Source organism: Schistocerca serialis, chromosome 3 (assembly GCF_023864345.2).
Source record: "Schistocerca serialis cubense isolate TAMUIC-IGC-003099 chromosome 3, iqSchSeri2.2, whole genome shotgun sequence".
Taxonomy (NCBI): domain Eukaryota; kingdom Metazoa; phylum Arthropoda; class Insecta; order Orthoptera; family Acrididae; genus Schistocerca; species Schistocerca serialis.
Genome location: NC_064640.1, coordinates 358,700,978 through 358,722,744, shown reverse-complemented (window position 1 = coordinate 358,722,744; position 21,767 = coordinate 358,700,978). Strand labels below are relative to the sequence as shown.

The window sequence follows — 21,767 nt, the reverse complement described above, 5'->3', positions numbered from 1 at the left end:
GTGGAGAAGGTCGATCATCAGCACAGGTTCAGCAACATCAGTGATATAAAAACTCCGAGAGCAGCGTATCTCGTCCATGAGTTGTATGACATAATCAGCAGTGACGTACATGCAGATGCTAGTGTCCTTAGCCGTGTGAAGCTGCAATCCAAGGACTTCTTTGTGTGGTTTGAATATCTGCTGGGGTACGATGCACGCATCTGAACACGTGTCAGTAAGAAAGTATGTGTTTGTGGACTGATCACAAATATACAGACATCCATCAGCGGATGTCAGCGTCATGGAAGAGAGGCGACTTAATGTTGTGACATGAGCGAGAGTGCCTGCTGTAGCCACGTCTGTCATTTGGGAAAGAGCAGAGCTGCCAGCGGCTGCGAGCAGTGGCACCAAACTGCAAGTGGTACTAGCAGCGGTGTGGCCGCGAGGCGGCGGAATTAATTGACACAGTGTGTGCATTCTGCACTCTGGTGCTCGGGAGATCTGTGACGTGAGCTTCGAGTGGAGTAGGGCGGCGTCGGGTTTCTTTGGAGCGTGTGATGGCCGACAGTGTGGTGGGGAAGAGCTCGCACATATTGATGTGCTGCGTGTGCTGCATAATCATTAACAATCCGTCAGCTAAAGCGAGTTTCTTGTCTAATGGTTCCTCCTCATGGATGATCATGGCTAGATGTAGTCTAGGCGGAAGCGTAGGGTCCAGTATCAAAGTGGAATCCACTAAGGAACGTAGTCGGTGCCACAATTGAGTAGGAGACCTCCCAGCGAGCTGTTCTTCATAGATCACTTGACGCACCTGTTGCTCTGGGTTGCGAGCGACCCATTGTAGCAAGGCTGCCTTCACTGTGTCGTAGTTTTTGTTGGAAATAGGGGCAAGTATGATGTCACTAATTAGTTTAACATGTTCGCCTGGACGGCAGATTAGCATAAAAAAACTTCGAATTGTCATCCACAATGCCCAGTGAAGAAAAGACGCACTCTGCCATCGAAAACCGCAATAAGCTGTCGTTTGGTCGGCACGGAAAGGCGTAAGTTTAGGCTGAGGTGAAGATCGGCGCTGTGCTGTATAGTGACACACGTACCATGGCAGTCGAACAGTAAGGTACGGCCGGGACCGCTGACGGAATCCGCGACATGGTTGCACCACCAAACAAGGCGTCGACATTGCACAACGGTTGTGCGTGCGAAGCTGTTGTCTCGAATGACGGAGATCACGACGCGGTAGGCATAGAAAACGTAGTTAGCACGATATCCGCCCACATGAACACCAAACTTGCCAAAAGAGGTTCAGGGTGCAAGTTCATTAATAATGACTCCGTTGACGGCGATTATTGTATCATACTCGCCGTGTCTTGCGCAACATTTGCCCCAGCATTCTGGTCGGTTTTCTATACTGTCTGCTGTTGAAGACAATGAGGACACTGAGCGGCAGCAGATCCTGATGAAAACAGAGCAGGAGAGGCGCGTGGAACGGCTACGAAACACGTATGATGTCCAACTGCTTCAATGTTAATAGGCAATAAGGTGACTCAAGACGAAATTTCGCGCTTACTGCGGCGTTCACGATTGTCGGGTCACCAACGTAGGTCACCTTGTATAGGATAGGAAAACGTACCAGTAATACATCGGACACGATACATGGATATAAAGCTTTTATTCGCACACGATACCATACAATTCGTACACCTCGTAACGTGTTGTAGAAGGAACTTCCTGTCACAGTCGCTGACATTCCACTCCTCTGTGCGAGAACGCTGCTAAACGATCGTGTTTATTGGGGTCTCCCCACAAGTCCATCTTCAGCCGTCTACCATTTCAGGTTTTCCAGCGTCTCAGTGACGCTTTACTGTCGGTCAACAAACCAGTGTGCATTCATGCCACCCTTTTTACAACAGAATGTTAAAAAAATGGTATTCCATATTTTGGGAGACCGAAACTAGAAGAAACTCCAGTAAATGTGGGCTCTAAAATGCATACCGGAAGAGCTATGAGCATTTGTTCATCTCCGCTACTGTGAATCACATCTACTGCAAGCTTTTTGCTGTTACGAACGACCTACAGAGTGCAGTAAACAAATGAAAACACATTTCTGTTCTATTTTCCATGGATTCAGCATGCAGTAAATATCTGTTAGTGTTGTTACTGTATAACATATTCACATTTCTGGTTAAGTTCATGCGCATTCATTAGTTTTAATGAAACCAGTTTGTGTATTGATTAGTTTGTTAGTCTGTTTGTCTGCGGGGAAGATGGCTGAATAATTGTGCAGATGGTATCCTGCGTTCTGGATATTTTTCAGCACATAGGACACTGGCTGCACAGTTGCTTTCGTTTCCCATATCATAACAGCAGATAATTTCTGTCCTTCGCCCTGTGGAATAATAGGCTTGAATTATGCTGGGAATTGCAAAGATTTAACTACGATGTAAAAGCATTTCACAAATTTATAAAAACACAAACTGTTTCCATCAGAACTAATGCATGTGCTGAACACTACCCAGAATTGTGTATACGGTTTGCAGCAACAATACTAATCAATGCTTACTGTATGTTATTCATGGGTACTCCATATTATTTATTTATCTATTTATTTATTTGCTTATTTAGCCTGACTACTACTACTCCTCTGTATACGTTCCATATCCCATGTGAACCATATCAGGTTTGTGTCCCAATATTCTAGGATGGGTCCCACGAATGATTTGTAAGTAATTTCCTTCGAAAACTGATTATACAACCGAGCCTGTGTGATCGTTCCTCTTTATACTCCTACCAATTGTTGCAGCCAGATATTTGTATGAGTTTACTAATTCTAAATGTTATTTATTCATTCGAGTCAGAAACAATACAGTAATTGGTAATTACCATCAAAAACAAACGAAAGAAAGAATTATCAAGCTACACTATTGTTGACCAAAACTCCCAATTACAACTGAGCTCTGAGTCGCAACCAGAAGTTCTTCTATCCAAGATGCAGGTCACAGTCTGTAATCCAGTAGGTGTCCCTTGGCCTCCGCTTCCCTGCAGCCAGAGTTGGTGGTATCCACAGCGAAGAGCCATTTCCGGTGATTGCTTCTGGATCTTCCAACTCCACAGTGGGGACGGCTGAGTGGCCGCAGGATCCAGTTCTGTTCATGCCCAGGAGGGATGGATTCCGAAGAGATAGGCCGGGTAAAATTATTCTGAAGTCAAGAAATCCACTGATGCTTCCTTTCTGTAGCGTCTGTTGTTTGCAGGACTGGAGTGGTACTGATTCCTCAACGTTTAAGATACTACGCTGCATCCTCCCTACCGAGCGATCTTCAATCCAGTCATAAATTTGGGTTGAACTTAATATAATCGTACTTTCGTTAATAAGCGCTGGTTTGGTACTGAGTCATCTGTTTTTCCTAATTCATGTAATACTGCACCTACGTGACTGCTATGCTTCATATCTTCCCATGTAAAATCTTATAAAAAGGTGAGTTCGGTTTGAAATGGTCGTACTGGAAAATCCCTACTTCATCGCTACCTCAGAGATGCTGTATCCCATCACTCATGCGCCGACTATAACACCACGTTCAAACTGACTTAAATCTTGATACCCTGTCATTGTAGAAGCAGTAACCAATCTAACAACTGCGCGATACTTGTTGTCTCATATAGGCGTTGCAGACAGCAGCGCCGTATTCTGCCTGTTTACATATCATTGTATTTGAATATGCATGCCTATACCAGTTTCTTTGGCGCTTCCAGCTACTGACCACAGTTCTTGATCGAGAAATTGACGATGCATTATCGTCAAGAGAGAAGCTAATTTAAACGCAAATTCTGAATAGAATGTGACGGGGATTTTATCGGGAATTGGGACTTTTATTTCTTATCTACATCACTTATCTCAGCAGTGAGGCGCAAATTAATCTGTGGCATCACTACTTGGTTTTCTTTCGTAGAACTTTTCAAAGCGTTCAACATTTCAGCTTTTGCTTTGCTACCATGGGTTTCAGTTCTTGTGTCATCCGTGAATATCTAGACACTAACTTTGGTGCCTCCGACAACCTTTACATATAACCAGAATTTCTCTGAGTTTTGTGAGACCTGGCTGTAACAATTTGTAGGGGTATGAAATGGAGCGATCATATAGTCCCAGTCGTAGTTAAAGCAAATGGCAGGCAGCGGTTCATTGGTTGAATTCTGGGGAAATGAAATTAGACTACAAAGGTGATTGCAGACAAAGTACTTGGGTCATACATCGTAGAATATTGCTCAAGTGTATGGGAACCATACCAAATAGGTCTGATAAGGGATACTGAATCAACACAAAAAAGTGCAGTCCGAATGGTCACAGGTTTGTTTCACTCATGGGAATGTGCCACGAAGCGGCTGAAAGAAATTAACTACAAATAACTGAACTGGTAGACACTTGAAGATAAGCGCAAGCTACCCCTTGAAAACCTATTCTCAAAGTTTTTATTATTAACTTTAATTGGTTAATCCAGGAATATATTACAACTCTCTCTTAGATCGCGAGGACAAGATTAGACTACTTACAGAGGCGTTCAAGGGATTATTCTTCCCAGGCTCCATAAATGAATCGAACAGGAAAATTACCTCATAACTGATACAATGGGACGTACCCTCTGCTATGCACCTCAAAGTGGTTTGAAGAGTAAGGATGTAGATATAGATGTCGAGATAATTAGTTAGTTTCATATTTCATCGGTTATTTACACGATAAATCGTAATGATGTGGAACGAGTTACTTTAAAATCACACCCAAATTAATTTGTAAATATGACTACGTGCTTGTTTTTACAATGTGCAGCCACATTAATGTGACTACCTGTCAAAAGCCTGAAAAGCCACATGTTGCAGCAGGACGTGCAGGAAGAGTGTCAATGAGTTTCAGAAAGGTATCGACAGGGATGTGGAGCGGTGCCGACTCCACTGCTGCAACCACTTGCGCTAGGTTTCTCAGTTGAGAATCCATGGCACGAACAGCCAGATCGAGGTGGTCCCACACATTTTCGATTGTATTTAAATCTTGGGAGTCTGGTAGCCATGGGATCACGGTAAACTCATCTTGTTGTTCTTAGAACCGTGCACGAACTCTGAGAGCCACCTCGTATTGTCCTGCTGTTAGATGCCATCGTGCCGAGGAAAATCGAACCGCATTGAGGGGTGGACATGGTGTCCAAGGATTCTCCAGACCATAGCGTTCCCTCCTCCCGCCTGTATCCTTTGGTTTCAGACGTTTCACATCGTACACGCCAACGGCCATCTGTCCGATGGAGCGTAACACGTAATTAATCTGAATAGGCCACATGTCGCAACTCAGTGGACGTCCATTTGCGTTACTGGCGTGAAAATGCCAGCCTTCGTGGCCGATGAACAGCAGCACTGACCAGGCGTCTGCTGCGGGTGCCCATATGCAGCAACGTGCACTGAGCAGTCGCTGAGCACTGTTGGTAGCCCGTTAGTTCATCTGGTCGATGAGATGCGCAACAGTTGCACGTCTATTCGCCTGTACATATCTCCGCAGCCGTCGTTCACCCCATATCTATGGCCCGTAGTGCACCACAGTTGCCTCGGGGACGGTTTTGGGTAGCTCCATTTTGTCATGCACGGTATACTTTAATCGCGGCAGCTCGAGAAAGGTTTACAAACTGAGCCATTTCGTAAATGGTTCCACCCTTGGCGCGAAAGCCAATGATCATGTCCTTTTGGACGTCATATAAATCACACCGTTTCCGCATTACGACAATGGCTGCACTGTTTACCACGTTTCCCCGACATGCTTTACATACTGTCGACCGCTAGTGCTGACACCTGCCGTCTGTGGGTGGTTACTGCACTTTGACAAAAACGTTCAAATGTGTGTGAAATCTTATGGGACTTAACTGCTAAGGTCATCAGTCCCTAAGCTTACACACTAATTAACCTAAATTATCCTAAGGACAAACACACACACCCATGCCCGAGGGAGGACTCGAACCTCCGCCGGGACCAGCCGCACAGTCCATGACTGCAGCGCCTTAGACCTGCACTTTGACGTTGAGCATAAACAGTAGTCACGTTAGTTTGAGTAGACCGTGTGTTATTAAATATACAGACGAGAGTTAGTAATTTCCACCCACGACGTTCTACATGTTACAATAACAGAAATTCTTCTATGGAATAGAAGCAGTCGTCAAGGAGAAACTTTTCCAGCTTGTTTCAAACTTTACTTTGCTACTGTCAGACAATTTATATCATTGGGGATGTTGTCAAAAATTTTAGTTGTGACATTGTGCCCCTTTTTTGTTCTAAAGACAAGCTTAATGTGAAGTAATGAATGTCGTTTTCCCTTCTGGTATAGTAATTATGTGCATCATTATTCCTTTTGAACTGCAGTGAATTTCTTACAACAAACTTCATGAGGGAATAAATATACTGTGAAGCAGAAGTCAGAATGATCAACTTCTTAACAGATGTCTAAAAAGTGATCGTTGGTGAGCACCAGGCAGTATTCTTACGACGCGTCTTTGAGCAATAAAATCTTTCTTTCTTAAATATGAATTACCGCAGCACATTATTCCATATGACTTTATTGGATGTAAGTATGCAAAATACACTCCTGGAAATGGAAAAAAGAACACATTGACACCGGTGTGTCAGACCCACCATACTTGCTCCGGACACTGCGAGAGGGCTGTACAAGCAATGATCACACGCACGGCACAGCGGACACACCAGGAACCGCGGTGTTGGCCGTCGAATGGCGCTAGCTGCGCAGCATTTGTGCACCGCCGCCGTCAGTGTCAGCCAGTTTGCCGTGGCATACGGAGCTCCATCGCAGTCTTTAACACTGGTAGCATGCCGCGACAGCGTGGACGTGAACCGTATGTGCAGTTGACGGACTTTGAGCGAGGGCGTATAGTGGGCATGCGGGAGGCCGGGTGGACGTACCGCCGAATTGCTCAACACGTAGGGCGTGTGGTCTCCACAGTACATCGATGTTGTCGCCAGTGGTCGGCGGAAGGTGCACGTGCCCGTCGACCTGGGACCGGACCGCAGCGACGCACGGATGCACGCCAAGACCGTAGGATCCTACGCAGTGCCGTAGGGGACCGCACCGCCACTTCCCAGCAAATTAGGGACACTGTTGCTCCTGGGGTATTGGCGAGGACCATTCGCAACCGTCTCCATGAAGCTGGGATACGGTCCCGCACACCGTTAGGCCGTCTTCCGCTCACGCCCCAACATCGTGCAGCCCGCCTCCAGTGGTGTCGCGACAGGCGTGAATGGATGGACGAATGGAGACGTGTCGTCTTCAGCGATGAGAGTCGCTTCTGCCTTGGTGCCAATGATGGTCGTATGCGTGTTTGGCGCCGTGCAGGTGAGCGCCACAATCAGGACTGCATACGACCGAGGCACACAGGGCCAACACCCGGCATCATGGTGTGGGGAGCGATCTCCTACACTGGCCGTACACCACTGGTGATCGTCGAGGGGACACTGAATAGTGCACGGTACATCCAAACCGGCATCGAATCGATCGTTCTACTATTCCTAGACCGGCAAGGGAACTTGCTGTTCCAACAGGACAATGCACGTCCGCATGTATCCCGTGCCACCCAACTTGCTCTAGAAGGTGTAAGTCAACTACCCTGGCCAGCAAGATCTCCGGATCTGTCCCCCATTGAGCATGTTTGGGACTGGATGAAGCGTCGTCTCACGCGGTCTGCACGTCCAGCACGAACGCTGGTCCAACTGAGGCGCCAGGTGGAAATGGCATGGCAAGCCGTTCCACAGGACTACATCCAGCATCTCTACGATCGTCTCCATGGGAGAATAGCAGCCTGCATTGCTGTGAAAGGTGGATATACACTGTACTAGTGCCGACATTGTGCATGCTCTGTTGCCTGTGTCTATGTGCCTGCGGTTCTGTCAGTGTGATCATGTGATGTATCTGACCCCAGGAATGTGTCAATAAAGTTTCCCCTTCCTGGGACAATGAATTCACGGTGTTCTTATTTCAATTTCCAGGAGTGTATGTCAACTTACTGATTTGTCTCTCCCCCAAATTTGCAATGATTCCAAGTACAAACGTGACCTAAGTTGTTGCAAGAGTTCCTAAATATGCTTTCTGCAATTTAAATTCTCGTCAGTATGAACGTCTAAGAATTTTGGAGCTTCCACCCAATTTTTTAGTTCCTCGCCATGTGGTACACTTATCACTGGTATAGCACCACTAGATGTGTCGAACTAAATATGCTGTCTTTTTAAAATTGAGGGTGAAACCATTCGCAGAAAACCAGTCAATGACACTTTTAAGAACCTCGTTTACCATTTCTTCTCTTGCTGTATATATCCTTGGACTCATTATAATATTAGCGTCATCTGCAAAATTAACTAATTCTGCTTGTTGTGTATTACGCGAAAGATTGTTTACATATATGAGAAATAATAGTGGACTGAGCCTTGGGAACCCCATACGCGATTTCTCGAATAATGAAAATAATAATATAATAATAAAAAAAAATATATGAAATGTCTTTCGATACGGTTTTCTATGGTAGTTTTAGGTTACATATGGAGAAGAGTATGTTGGCCGTTTGAAGAATTCAATTACAACTTAATGCCAACGCTTGGTACTGAGCCTTGACCAAATATTCTCGCACGTAGCTTCAGTTTCTGCTCCACTGATTTCTATACTGCGACAAATATACCACATCAATCTCATATTAGCTTAACCTGTAGACACACATTTAGATATACAATAAAAATCTTACTGCTGTCGATATCAACTTTTAGCCAGCTGTCGAGCCGTTGAATCGATGAAGTATTGTGCGAGTTACTCAATACGATCCGGCGGCAAGCTAGAGAAATGTATTTGCATATAAGTACTTGTTGGTAGACCACTTAGACATTAAATAGACATCATATAGTTCCGGATTAGCCGAGCGGTCCAAGGCGCTGCAGTCATCGACTGTGCGGCTGGTCCCGGCGGAGGTTCGAGTCCTCCCTCGGGCATGGGTGTGTGTGTTTGTCCTTAGGATAATTTAGGTTAAGTAGTGTGTAAGCTTAGGGACTGATGACCTTAGCAGTTAAGTCCCATAGGATTTCACACACATTTGAACATTATAGTTCCACTCTGACGGACGCAGACGAATTATGGGCAAAATTTAAACTCGAATGAAACAACAGGTTCATTGTTATCAGTTTCTATCAAACTTATTTGCACAACACACTTCAAAGATCGTAAAACTTCATCATCAGGTGCATTTATTTTTATTAATATGACATTTGTGTGTTGTGCTACGACACAGGGGTAACGTTTGGCACTGTCTAGTAGAGAAACAATACACTATTTCAGAATATGGCCCTATTGAGGTCTCTGACTATAAACTGCAAATGTGCAAATAAAACAACTAAAACAGACTACCCTTAGTGGTTACAAGCTACTTTGTCTGTCGTAACACATGACATATAAATTCTCCCACTTTGTAAACGAAGATGGTGTCTAGAACTGATAGGTGCAAAAAACACTCAGGAAAAACAGAAACACTATTTAGAAGTACAAAGTGATATTTGTTTCTCTTTTGATGTATGTTCTTTTTATTCGGTATCAATAAGTCATTGCAAAGCCTAATCTAATGTTCGCATTCAAAGTAAATGTAAATCGCGCTCTGGAGACGTATGTGCTACGTAAGTGCATTAATAATCGAAAAGTTCTACCGCAGATAATAATAAAATTTGAAAAATATTGAGAAAGCAGAGAGTGTTGCACACTCGATTCAAAAAAGAACGCCCAGCGATCGACAGGTAAAAATTGGTAGAACTTCGTGCATCCGTTAGAAGATGGATACGCGAAGCATACAAAAATTTCCACCGTCGTACCATAGCGAAAGATCTTGCCAAGAACCCCGGAAACTGCTGATCATATGTAAAATCACTAAGCGGATGGAAGGCTTCTATGCTGTCACTCGTCGACCAGTCTGGGTTGGCAATGAAAGACAGTAAACGGAAAGGTGAAGTTTTTTATTTCGCGTTTAAGAAATCATTCACGCTTGACGATGGTACAAATATACCGTCGTTCGACTGTCGCACAGACTCCCGCATGGAGCGCATAGAAATAGACATCCTTGGCGTAGGGAATAACTGAAAGAGTTGCAAACAAGTAAGTTGCCAGGTCCAGATAGAATCCCAATTCGGTTTCGGGGAGAGTGCTCTGCGGCACTGGTCCCTTACTTAGCTTGCATTTTCCGCGAATCTCTCGCACAGCGCAAAGTTCCGAGCGACTGGAAAAAAGCGCAGTTGACTCCTATATACAAGAAAAGCAAAAGTACGGACCCACATAATTACAGACCACTATCCTCAACATCGATTTGCTGCAGAATTCTTTAACATATCCTCAGATCGTTGCACGGATTGCCCTTTTTTAACGTGCTGAGCATAGATGAAGGGCAACAGGCAGATTCCATATTCCTCGATTTCCGGTAAGCGTTTGAGCCGGTGCCCCACTGCAGACTGCTAATGAAGGTACAATCACACGGAATAGGTTTCCAGTTGTGTGACTGGCTAGAAGACTTCTTAAGAAATAGAACCCAGTAAGTTGTCTTCGGCTGTGAATGTTCATCAGAAACAAGAGTATCGTCAGGGGTGCCTCAGGGAAGTGTGATAGGACCGCTCTTATTCTATAAATGATCTGACGGGCAGGGTGAGTAGCCATTTACGGCTGTTTGCTGATGAAGCTGTGATGTACGAAATGGTGTCTCGTTGAGTGACTATAGGAGGAAACAGGATGATTTACACAGAATTTTTAGTTGGTGTGATGAATGGCAACTAGCTTTAAATGAAGAAAAATGTAAGTTAATGTGGATGAGCAGGAAAAATAATGCTGTGACTTCCGAATACAGAATTAGTAGTGCTGCTCGCCACTCCATATGAATTAAATATCGAGGTGTAACGTTGCAAAGCGACATGAAATGGAACGAGAACGTCAGATTGGGAGTAGGGAGGACGAGAGGTCGACTTCGTTTCATCGCAGAATTTTTCACCTGTAGAGGAGACTGTGTGTGGAGCACTAGTTCAACCCATTTTTAAGTACTGCTAGAGTGTTTGGGATCCACACCAGGTCGTATTAATGGAAGACACTGAAGCAATTCAGAGCCTTGCTGCTAGATTCGTTACCAGTAGGTTCGATCAGCAAGCAAGTAGCACAGAGATGCTTCGTGAACTCAAATGGGAATCCTTTGAGGGAAGATGACGTTCATTTCGCGACGTATGCCATACTGAGGAAATTTAAAGAATCAGCTTCTGAGGCTGACTGCTGAACGATTTCATAGTCGCCAACGTACATTTCGCCTAAGGACCAGAAATTGGGACTAGTAAGGAGGCTTACAGACAGTCGTTTCTCCCTCGATCTGCTTGCTACTGGAACGGGAAAGGAGGTGACTATCAGTGTTATGTTGTATGTTTTACCTTTCGACATGCACCATACGGTGGCTTGTGGGGTATGTATCTAGATATAGATGCAGATATCATACGTATTAAGCCTTAGTGATTTTGTCCGTCGTTAAAATGGTTTGTAGATGAACCTTGCGATAGCATTTCGCTGGTGGCAGTTTATCCCAATTGGAACATGGTCACCTTGACGTCCACCATATGTCACAGAAGTTCAGTGGAGCAAAAAATCTAGACTCAGAATTGCGTAGCAACCTTTAGTTACATTATACAGCTATTCGACGCACTCATGAACTCATTCTGCCCCCACCTAAAACATAATATTGCTGAAACCAGTTACTTCGTCACCGTCTCCTACCCCCTGCAAACTATAGTGAAGGGCGTTTAATTGTTTCCTACCAACGAGGTGAAGATTTGCCACTGACACATGCGCCCCTGTCCCCAATAAAATGTACGCCCCTAGTCGCTTACCACTCCCACAACGCCACTTTCCGCCTCCACATACGTTCTGCAGCATTGATATTGAATGGGGTTCCCGTTTGCTTTTAACGCTTGAACATTTCGCCCCCGTCCATTCCGCCCCTTGCTTGTACAGTTCTTCCCGTGGTGCCCAACCACACGACAGTTCTCACGTTGTGACTGACGGCACTGCCCCTGGACGTGCCCTGAGCGCCCACACCTGTAGGATCGCACGTCAGCAGACAAAATGACTCGCCTATTGCATACCCCTGTCGCTATATCTATCTCCTGATTCGTAGCTAACCTAACGGCAGCGTTAATGTCTTTCGGGCTACATCACAGAACGCTTTTATACACATCGGACGGCAGACCTCTGAGGAAAGCGTCTGGACCTTTATGCTCCTCGTCCTGGAAGATAATCTTATTTGCTTCATCTCTTCCCATTAATTCGTAAGTATGCCGATTGACTTTTATTATCCCATCGCTGAAACTTTCGACTGAATCATTGTGCTTCCCTGACGTTCCACTCAACTGTTTCCGTAAAAACCTCGCGCTATTCTCTTTTCTACAGCGTTTATTGATCCACTGTTCAAACCGCTCAGAAGACAGTACTTCTTCAACTCCCAGTTATACCTATCAAACGCTTTTGCGTCCTCTGTCAGCCGCAACTAAGCCATTTGTAATAGCTAATCATCTGCGTAAACGCCAATCTTTGCTACTGCCTCCAAACCACCCAAGAAGGACAAAAGATGGTTCAAATGGCTCTGAGCACTATGGGACTTACCATCTCAGGTCATCAGTCCCCTAGAACTTAGAACTACTTAAACCTAACTAACCTAAGGACATCACACACATCCATGCGCGAGGCAGGATTCGAACCTGCGACCGTAGCAGTCGCGCGGTTCCAGACTGTAGCGACTAGAACCGCTCGGTCACTCCGGCCGGCCCAAGAAGGACAACACATCGTCAGTTGGTTTGCCAGAAAAGGGAGAAATCAAATTAGCGGCGGCTGAATCCACCGATGTAGTAGATAAACTGGACGATAGCCCATCTACTTTCACATCAACCATTTGCCTATACGTCTCTGCCAAGTCCATTGTTAACTGCTTTACCTGATTTATTAAAGTACGAATCACCTCCCGCCCGGAAATACCATGCATCCTGGACTCTGTCACTGACCCCAATACACAATTAAGTATAATAAAACAGCAACACACCGAGTGACATGGTGCAGTGTTTAACACACTGGACTCGCATTCGGGAGGACAACGGTTCAAATCTGTTTCCGACCATCCTGATTTAGGTTTTCCGTGATTTCTATAAATCGCTTCAAGCAAATGCCGGGATAGCTCCTTTGGAAGGGTACGCCCAACTTCCTTTCCATCCTTTCCTAACCATATGGGACGATGACCTCGCTGTTTGGTCCCCTTCCCCAAATCAGCCAAAACAGCAACAACATCAGGACAATATCCTCTCACAATCATCGATTAAGGTAAGGTAAAGTTTCGCCTTCTGGCCCAATCGTGCCCGATCCAACGCCGTGTCATCCTCTGCCAATGGTGTCACTGGATGCGAGATGGAGGGGCATGTGCTAATCCCTCCGCTCTCCCGGTCGTTGTCGGATTTCCTGATCTTGGAATAGCTGCTAATCGGTCGCGTATATCCTCAATTGACCCACGTGAGGCTGAGTGCACCCCGTAACCTCCCTGCAAGGACAAAATCCTGGCAGTGCCAGGAGTCGAACACGGGTCCTCCAGCTGGCAGTCAGCCGCGTTGACCACTCAACTACGGAGGTGGACTCTCGCAAATCTACAATACTATCTTACATCTTACGTATAATCATGAGACTTCAATTCCCTACACTGACTAGCACCATCGTCATAACGTCGGCACCTAAAATGCTCTATTGATACAGTAGTGACTCAGTACATGGTACACACACTGTGCCCTAATAGTTTGCACTACAAGCACCTTATTGGTCATAAAGAGTGCTCCCTGAAATTGCCACGAAATTTTGACAAATCAGCCGTTCTTCCGACCTCATAAACACTACTCTAAAGTTCCGATAACACTCCCGCTTAGAAATCCTCTGCACGCTAAAGTAGAAGAACTAAACAAAACAGTTAGTCCACTGTAATTATTCCTGCTAACTGCTGCAGCCGGTATGAGATGCTGGGTCGGGCTGCCGATAGCCGTATCGGAGTTGCTTCAGACACGCAAATGTAGAGGCCCGAGGTTGATGACATCTACAGTAGCAGGGTTGAGACGAGGTGGTGGGTTGAGCCAGGCTGTTGACCGGTGGTCGACCAAGAAAACAGCATTAACACTCACTCATTTTATTAGAAAAGTTACAACACTCCTAGCGTTGCTCCGTAACAGTTACACCCGCTTGTCGTGTGACGACAGTTGCCGGCGGTTACTGATACTGTGGCCGATCAGCAGCCGGCTTAACGTCAACAGCAGAGCAGGACTGACTCTGGTAACCTGCGGCAGCTCGTACACCGTCTCTGCAGGTCAGGGCAGTAGCCCAGACAATGAAGACCAAACAAGGTGAAGTAGACGCAATTTTTTACGGTGGTAGGAGTTTCACGACAACGTACTAAAACTCCACATTAATAACGTGTAAGGGTGGGGGTGGGGGGGCATTTATAGGTCACTTTATTAAATTTTTCTCGAATAATTCATAAACCGCAGCTTCTAGCGAAAATTATTCCCAGTACAAATTGAAACTACATTAAATTTCGTACAAAAACGGTATTATATGTTTTTTCTTTAGAGCTAACATTTTCGGCGTTGCAGCGGATGGAAAAGCTGAAGATTATTAAAAATACTGTTTTCATGGTAAAAAATTACTGTTTACTGTTAAATAAGGTGGGGTAAGAACAAAAATACACTCCTGGAAATTGAAATAAGAACACCGTGAATTCATTGTCCCAGGAAGGGGAAACTTTATTGACACATTCCTGGGGTCAGATACATCACATGATCACACTGACAGAACCGCAGGCACATAGACACAGGCAACAGAGCATGCACAATGTCGGCACTAGTACAGTGTATATCCACCTTTCACAGCAATGCAGGCTGCTATTCTCCCATGGAGACGATCGTAGAGATGCTGGATGTAGTCCTGTGGAACGGCTTGCCATGCCATTTCCACCTGGCGCCTCAGTTGGACCAGCGTTCGTGCTGGACGTGCAGACCGCGTGAGACGACGCTTCATCCAGTCCCAAACATGCTCAATGGGGGACAGATCCGGAGATCTTTCTGGCCAGGGTAGTTGTCTTACACCTTCTAGAACACGTTGGGTGGCACGGGATACATGCGGACGTGCATTGTCCTATTGGAACAGCAAGTTCCCTTGCCGGTCTAGGAATGGTAGAACGATGGGTTCGATGACGGTTTGGATGTTGGATGTACCGTGCACTATTCAGTGTCCCCTCGACGATCACCAGTGGTGTACGGCCAGTGTAGGAGATCGCTCCCCACACCATGATGCCGGGTGTTGGCCCTGTGTGCCTCGGTCGTATGCAGTCCTGATTGTGGCGCTCACCTGCACGGCGCCAAACACGCATACGACCATCATTGGCACCAAGGCAGAAGCGACTCTCATCGCTGAAGACGACACGTCTCCATTCGTCCCTCCATTCACGTCTGTCGCGACACCACTGGAGGCGGGCTGCACGATGTTGGGGCGTGAGCGGAAGACGGCCTAACGGTGTGCGGGACCGTAGCCCAGCTTCATGGAGACGGTTGCGAATGGTCCTCGCCGATACCCCAGGAGCAACAGTGTCCCTAATTTGCTGGGAAGTGGCGGTGCGGTCCCCTACGGCACTGCGTAGGATCCTACGGTCTTGGCGTGCATCCGTGCGTCGCTGCGGTCCGGTCCCAGGTCGACGGGCACGTGCACCTTCCGCCGACCACTGGCGACAACATCGATGTACTGTGGAGACCTCACGCCCCACGTGTTGAGCAATTCGGCGGTACGTCCACCCGGCCTCCCGCATGCCCACTATACGCCCTCGCTCAAAGTCCGTCAACTGCACATACGGTTCACGTCCACGCTGTCGCGGCATGCTACCAGTGTTAAAGACTGCGATGGAGCTCCGTATGCCACGGCAAACTGGCTGACACTGACGGCGGCGGTGCACAAATGCTGCGCAGCTAGCGCCATTCGACGGCCAACACCGCGGTTCCTGGTGTGTCCGCTGTGCCGTGCGTGTGATCATTGCTTGTACAGCCCTCTCGCAGTGTCCGGAGCAAGTATGGTGGGTCTGACACACCGGTGTCAATGTGTTCTTTTTTCCATTTCCAGGAGTGTATTAAATTTGTGTCCCACGTTTAAGTGCAGTAGCGATGCAATAAGGGATAAATTGTGTTCTATGGGTGTAAGAGAGTGGGGAGGCATAGGTAGAGGACAGAAGTGCAAGGGAAGCAGGCTGCCGAATTGTAGTCATGCACTTCTCTCCTTCATATGTCTGCAAAACGAAGAGCGAATGGTGACTTCCCACCACTCTATGTAACTCGCCACCTCACAAGAAGCAACTATAGGGTGTTTCACAACGTTATACTACAATTGCCCTCCACAGGATGGTGTGTTTATTTTCCACAAAAGTGTGTTACACTACATGGGATACAGTTATGAGTTACTGTGCCACTAATACTAACGCAGAAACGCTTACGCTTTGCCAGTGATTAGTATGGCGGGCTGCAGAGGGTCTAAATAAGTTTGTGAAACACCCAGTAGTTGCTTCTTGTGATGTAGCGAGTGGAAATCACCTGTTCTGTCTTCAGGAGGGAATGGTATGACCACAGTCTGGCGAACTAGCTTCCCTCGCACTTCTATCTTCACCCTCTCCACCCTGTTACACACTCGAGTATAATTTATGCCTCAGTAGGCTCTAAGATACTTATACGTGGTACAGACATTTAACATTTCATCTTAATCTACTTCATCTAACAACAGGCATTAATTTGATACCATCAGAACACTACTTTTAATAAACTGCGGGTTTTCCATCCCTCAGCAACGCCGAAACTATTGGTCGTAGAGAAAATACGAATAGTACGTTTTTTATTTTAACTTTTTACTGGGAAACAGTCTTGCTAGAAGCTATGGTTTTTGAATCATTCAAACAAAACCTAAAAAAAGTTACATTTAACACCCTCCCCCCCTCCCCCCCAACCACCACGCTCACACCCAACTGGTGGGGATTTATAGTATGTCGTTCATGACACTTCCTCATACAACTATACAAAATTTTGTGTCTATGTTTTTATTCTCGTAATTTTCCTTCATTGACCACAGGGCGCGCCTGTAGACAGGGTAGTCCGCCATGGTTCTTGTAGCGGATGACAGCTCACATCGGTAGTGTTCGCCATTCCTAGCGGAGGCGTACAGCGCAAGTACAGGCTGATGTCGGCTGTACAACTCCGGTCACGAACGGCTGACCTCCGAGGCAGAAATCCAGCTACTGCCGAAGTGAACCCGAGGTGGTCCACCAGTGGAAGGTGTCAACTTCACGGGAGTAGACTTAGAGCCAGTAGTCGGCTCGTCGACCATGTCACCCTGTTGCCTGATATCAACCTACAGCCGTAGTAGGTGCTGCGAGACTCCTATTATCTCTACTGGAAATAATGGGTATCTGTACAGGTTTGGTGTCCAATAGTGCCGGGGCATTGCTTCTAAACACGTACCCCAAGACAGTGTTGCGGCCAGAATGTGGGCAACTGGCCTGCGACTTCCGTGGTCGCCCTGCCATTCTGCTTCGCCAACAGTACTGCGAGTACTGGCCTCTGACACGCAATGTGGAAACCAGAGGGTGTTACTGCCGCATCTCATGCAATGGTGTTTTGGTTCGCTCCGTGCCGAGTGGCGGTCGCGGCCTCCTTACAACAGCTGCGGCAATCCCACTTAGTAGCACCGAAAACTAGTGGCGGCGGTATGAGACAGAGCACAAGCTCGGAATACGAAAGGATGATGAAGGAAATCGGCCGTGGCCATTTCAAAGGAACTAGCTAGGCATTTTGCCGGAGAAGTTTAGGGATATCAGTAAAAACCTAAATCTGGGTGAGCGGACGGGGATTTGAACTGTCGTCCTCTAGAATGCGAGTCCATTGTGCTAATCACTGCGCCATCTTGCTCGGTCCAGATGATACGAGAGGACTTCAGAATGTAAGTTATACGTTATTATGGCAGGCAAAGAAACTTTTATTGAATGCTGTACTACTCTTTAAAATGGCAGACATACGTGTCACTTGTTTTCGACATAGTCACCAGCTCTTTGTAAAACAACGATCGGATGTTCAACCAATCGTTCAGCGCCTCGACGATCCATCCCTTGCTGAGGCAGTCATTCGAGAACCACTGTGTGAACGTCCTCATCGTCGGAAAATTTGTAACTGCTGTGAATCACTTTCTCGATTGACTGAAAATTTCCGTCTGTGGCCCATATCGATGGTCTTCCTTCCCGTTCAGCATGACCCATGTCTGTGCGCCGTTGTCAGATTACCAGCTCTGTTTCACTATGGCTGGACGTGACATCGCATTTAGTTTAAATACCGCCAGAATTTCACGGTGACCCTGTGAATCATTTAGATGTTTCACCTATAAGAATTGTATATCTAAATTGTACACGTTTTCAACGTGAAATTCTGGCGCTCACTTACGCCCTGGAGTTCGTTTCCAACTGCCGCTCCCACAGTGTGATGCACACCGCAGCACTGCCACTGCAGCAGACCATGAACATGTGCTCTCTTCTCAGAGTGCGCCACTCGTGCTGCGTAATGATCTTAGCCTGGGACGACGCGTGTAACTCTTTCAAGTCCCCTGACACTACGCGCTACGCCACGGAACTCAAAGAGCGGAGCGAAGGAAAGTTGCAGTTATTTTGACCATAATTGAATCTACGTTTACGTTATTTTGCGCTCCATTTATCAAATTTTGTTGGTGGTAGCGTAGTTAATTTTAGCCTCCCATCAAATCTAACCTGAATGCCAGCAAATATTTAAAAGTATGAGCGAGTGATGACAGGCAGTGAGCGAGAATAAGCTTCTAATTTAAGGATAATCACGGTTAGTTCAAATATATGCTTACTTCTTAGTCGGAATTATAGCAGTTCCAGCTTCGACACATAGGTAGAACATTAAATAATTAATTTTTCACCTGCTCTCATATCCTCTCTCCATCGTCGTTATAGTATCCGAACAAATTAGTACTAGAAGTTAGTTACTACTGAAATGTTCAGTTACTGCTACCTGGAGTCCCATGTAGCATTACAGTTGTAACAACGATGCAGTCACAGATATTTAAAGAACGCGCACTCGCTTGCCATGATCCCAAATGCACTTGACGCTTGTTATCAATCCTGCCGCTTTTCACGTAATGTAGTGAGGTCTAACAAACTAGGTCAGTGCTATACGGTGCATTTGTGTAACTCCGTTTAATATACAGGGTGACCTAAAAGTTTGTTAACATTTTAAAACCCGCTAATTCAGGGAATAATGTAGATAGGGAGGTAAAAATTGATATACATGCCTGAAATGACATAGTGTTTCACTGAAACCAAAAACGAGTGCAAAAACTGGCTAACAGACAATGCTGGACAGTAAAATGTCAGTGACGCCGCATGAGAAACGTGTATAAAATGAGCTGTAATGAGAGAAGGTTTATAAACACGTGCTGGAAGGTACGACCTTTATTCAGTATGGCGCTCCTCTCCATATTGCTATGCTTGTGAAAGACGTCTTGTGTACATCGCTTGGTGAGGATCGAATGCTGCGTTGTCACGTCCGTCATCCTTGACCTCCCAAGACCCCAGCCCTTAATCCGTGTCATTATTGATTGTGGGGTCATCTGCAGTCGCAAGCCTACCACGATCATCCGATTTCATTAGGAATGCTAAAAGAAAACATCCGACGGCAGTTTCTCACCATACCTACTGTTCAGTGCTGCTCACAACATTGTCGCTCCACTACAGGTATTGTTGATGAATGACAGCCGATATGTTGAGCATGTGTTACAAAAAACACCGTCTTTCCCAAAAATCAATTTTTATGCTAATTATTACTTTTGTATACACGTCAAAAAAAGTTTTGCATCACCCCGATTCCAGGAACTCCTGAAGATAGACGTTGACTGTGGTTATTGTATCACACACACAGTCCCTTTGACTGTCATTGAACCCACCCGAAGATGTAAACAACCATGCATGAGCAGCGCCTATTAGACGGAGGGGGTCCGACAGCCGATCAGTTCCACTCATTACTCCAGGAAGGAGGTACACAGCACGTGTTGTCTGTAGTTCAACCGTACCTAGACGGTCAATACCGCGGTTCGATCGCTTCTGCATTGTTACTTTGTGCCAGGAAGGGCTCTCAGCAAGGGAACTGTCCAAGCGTCTCGGAGTGAACCAAAGTGATGTTGTTTGAACATGGAGGAGATACAAAGAGACAGGAACTATCGATGACATGCCTCGCTCAGGCCCCCCAAGGGCTACTACTGCAGTGGATGATCGGTACCTACGGATTATGGCTCGGAGGAATCCTGACAGCAACGTCAGAATGTTGAATAATGCAGCCACAGGACGTCGTGTTACGACTCAAACTGAGCGCAATAGGCTGCATCATGCGTAACTTCACTCCCGACGTCCAAGGCGAGATCCATCTGTGCAACCACGACACCATGCAGTACGGTATAGATTTGCCCAACAACATTCCGAAACGGCCGCTCAGGATCGGCATCGCGTTCTCTTCAACGATGAGTGTCGCATGTGCCTTCAACCAGACAATCATCGGAGACGTGTTTGGAGGCATCTCGGTCACGCCAAACGCCTTAGACACACTGTCCAGCGAGTGTAGCAAGGTGGAGGTTCCCTTCTGTTTTGGGATGGCATTATGTGGGACCGACGTACGCCGCTGGTGGTCATGGAAGGCACCGTAACGGAAGTACGATACGTGAATGCCATCCTCCGACCTATAGTACAACTATATCAGCAGCATATGGGTAAGGTATTCGTCTTCATGGACGACGAATAGCGCCCCCGTCGTGCACATCTTGTGAATGACTTCCTTCAGGATAACAACATCTCTCGACTAGAGTGACCAGCATGTTCTCCAGACATGAACCCTATCGAACATACCTGGGATAGATTGAAAAGGGCTGTTTATGGACGACGTGACCCAACAAGCACTCTGAGGCATCTACTCTGAATCGCCGTTGAAGAGTGGCACAATCTGGACCAACAGTGCCTTGATTAACTTGTGGATAGTATGCCACGACGAATACAGGCATGCATCAATGCAAGAGGACGTGCTACTGGGTATTAGGGGTACCGACGTGTACGGTAATCTGGACCACCACTTCTGAAGGCCTCGCTGTATGGTGGTGCAATATGCAATGTGTGGGTTTCATGAGCAATAAAAATGGCGGAAATGATGTTTATGTTTATCTGTATACCAATTTTCTGAACAGGTTCCGGAACTCTCGGAACCGAGGTGAAGCAAAATTTTTTTGATGTGTTTATTATGTGAAACGCCATGCGCTGGTGATTTGCTGAACTTTTTTGGTTTCAAGAAAACCCCATCTAATTCCAAGCATGTGTGTATATTTTTACCTCTCTGTCTACATTTCCCCGCGAAGTATTGAATTTTCTAATTTTAACTGACCTTTGGATCACCCCGTACAAACAACAGACATTGTCTTGCGTACGTATCACTTACTGTCGCCAAGTGGGGTATTTTTATTTCAAAGCAACAGTTCCATTTTGTACCCGTGCGAATTGGCATCACCATTTGTCTATATTATCTCGAGATAAATAGCTCTGTCTTTTATACGTGTAACTTATTACCGCAACTTGTGGTCTCGTCAAGAAACAATAGATTCCACG

At 46.1% G+C, this 21,767-nt stretch overlaps 1 protein-coding gene across 1 annotated transcript in view; it reads left to right on the top strand.

The window, feature by feature from the left end:
• LOC126470163 (katanin p60 ATPase-containing subunit A-like 1) overlaps positions 1-21,767 on the top strand; it is a 169,402-nt gene that overhangs the window by 29,898 nt on the left and 117,737 nt on the right. The window lies entirely within an intron of this gene.